General features: G+C 42.3%; 1 pseudogene; it reads right to left on the reverse strand.

The window, feature by feature from the left end:
* Positions 1-340: 340 nt before the first annotated feature.
* On the reverse strand, positions 341-1,569 carry LOC100429362 (heat shock protein HSP 90-beta pseudogene; annotated as a pseudogene).
* Positions 1,570-2,743: the final 1,174 nt, after the last annotated feature.

Here is a 2,743-nt window from a genome sequence, read left to right on the forward strand (position 1 = left end):
CATTTCCATCATACACTCTGCCATTTCTTTATAAACATCTTGAGTACCCTGGTTTAATTTCCTCCATTTTAAACATTTCCATTTGCCCTTCGGCTCTCAGTGAAGCCCTAAGATGACTCAGCTTGTTTCCTGACTAATTGGCTTCCACCCTGCTAGAGTTTTTTTATTAACTTGCAAAACTACCCTTTTGAATGGCAGTGCTGGATTACTTGGTGTGATGGCAAACTTTGTGTGTCAACTTAGCTAGGTCATGGTACCCATACATTAGATTGGCCAAACACCAGTCTACATGTTGGCATGAAGACATTCTGTAGATGTGATTAACATTTAAATCAGTAGACTAGATTTTACAGACTGCCTCATGGAATTTCTTGTAGTTCTCCTTGTCTTCTGCCAGCTCAGAGAATAGCCCAAGGCACTTATTAACAATGTTTATTCGATTGACTTTTAAGATTTTGCTCTGCTTAAGCATTTTTCAAGAGATGTTGAGGGGGCAGATACTGAGAGTCAACCAAACCATGAATAAAGTTAAGAAACTCTTGTGTCAACTCATCACAGCTGTCCATGATGAACACACGATGAACAGTTTGATGTTGTTCTTTTTCTTCTTCTCAAAGAGGTCAAAGGGAGTCCATTGAGGGATGAGTAGCAATGTTCTGAATTTCAACTGACCATCTACAGAGAAATGCTTGACTGCCAAGTGGTCTTCCCAGTTATTGATGAGACTCTTGTAAAATTCTCCATATTCCTCCTGGGTGACATCATGAGGGTTTCTGGTCCAAATGAACTTGGCCTTGTTTACCTCTTCCTGATCAATGCATTTCTCTTTAATTTTCTGCTCTTCTTTTTCTTACTCTTACTGCTGTTATCTGAGCCCACATTTTCAATCTTGAGCCTTTCCTCAGCATCTTTATTTTTCTCTTCTTTCTCACCTTTCTCTTCTTTTGCCTCGTCATCACTGGTTTCCTTCTCATTCCTTCCCTCAGATAAAGAGTGATGGGATAGCTTATGAACTATGAGTACTTCTTCAACTACTTCTTTGACTTGTCTCTCTTCTAAGTACTCTATCTGGTCTTCCTTAAGGTGGAGGATCATTTTGGTACCCCTGATGGTGGGCTCACTGGGGTCAGCACATACAGTGGAGGAAGACTCTCAGGCATACTGTTCATCAGCATTGTGATGTGTGATCACAGTCACCTTCTCTGCCACCAGGTAGGCAGATTAAAAACCAAACTGCTCAATCTTGGAGACTTGGCAATGGTTCCCAAATTATTTATGACATCATCCTTGGTCAAGGCAATGCCTGTGTCCACGAAAGTCAGAGTGCATTCCTGAGAGTTGAAGATGATGTCAATTTTCATCTCTTTACTGCTGTTCAACTCAAGAAAGTCTGTCAGGCTCTCAGCAAATTTTGTTTAATGCATTAAATCCATTAGAGATTGACTCCTGAAGAAAAATTTTCTGGTTGGCATAGAAGGTATTGATGTTGAGATACATGAATTGGGCAACTTATGTCTGAAAAGCAAACTTCTCCACCTTTTCCTTTCCATGGTACACTTCCTCAGGCATCTTGAAAGGAAAGGGCCGCAAGTACTGGAGAGCAGAGTGGGCCAGGACTGTCCAGCTTGCACGTGGCATCAAGCCTGAGCAGGGGTAATTGTTAATTCCCAAGCCATAAGGTTCCAGATCTTCAATTGACCTCATGATGGATCAGCCTGTTATACCTTACAATTAGAGTTATGGGATCTTACAGCAGAGTCCACCAGTGCCCACCCCTTCCCTGGGGCTAAGTCTTCAACATGCCTGAGTTTTGCTTGGAAACTTGAGGCTGATGAATACTACCAGGCCGACCATCCCTGATGTTCTTAGTCACTATCTGGAAGCCTCCCTAAGATGGGAGAGAAGGGAGGAGGTGCTTGAAGGGGCACTCTGCGTGCTCGGCTGAGAAGTCTGAGCTCTATCCTAGGAGATGTTCAGGTATCACTGAGGGTTTTCGTCACAGTATCATCATCTCTGGCTTTTATAACTACTGTGACCCAAGTGAAGGTCTACAAATACCTTGTTCATACATTCCTTGCATTCTCATTGCAATATTTCAATAAGGAATAATGTCATTAGCTATTTTTCTTTTTTACAAACAGTCACTATCTAACAAGAATTTAACTTAGAATGACCGAATCTGAGTCAGAGGCTGCTTAAGTTACTTCCTTATTTCTTGGAGCTGAGTCCTGTGAACATGTCCTCAGCCTGCTGGAAGGGGCATGGCCAGAGGGGTGGGCATGAGGAGGGAGACACACATCCCAGTGCTGGTTGACAAGGGCTCAGAAAAGCTTGTCTCTGAAAGTTCCAGGTCTGCAAGCGGGAAAAAAGAATGCCTACAAGAAATACAATTGCTTTCACTCATAAACCTTCATTCTTGGGAAATCCGTCAGAGTTCTGAAAACAACTTCATCCTGGTTCAGTAAAACTCATTTTCTCTACAGCAGAGAAAGAGTAAACAAATTTGCTCATCACCTCTCCCTTCTTTTCCATTCTAAGGTAGCCTGGATAGGAAAGCTTTTCTTCCATGGCCTGAAGATTCTGATGCCACAACACTAGAGGAGCCACAAGTTCCTAAATTCCAAACTCCCTTGCCAAAGCTTCTCCACCCACTTATGGCATCAGTGCCAAAGGGGCATGTGACAAGTGGAGATCCATCTAAAATTGGTCCGACTGTTTTAATAATATTAATATTGTGTAATAT

This window comes from Macaca mulatta, chromosome 12 (genome assembly GCF_049350105.2).
Source record: "Macaca mulatta isolate MMU2019108-1 chromosome 12, T2T-MMU8v2.0, whole genome shotgun sequence".
Taxonomy (NCBI): domain Eukaryota; kingdom Metazoa; phylum Chordata; class Mammalia; order Primates; family Cercopithecidae; genus Macaca; species Macaca mulatta.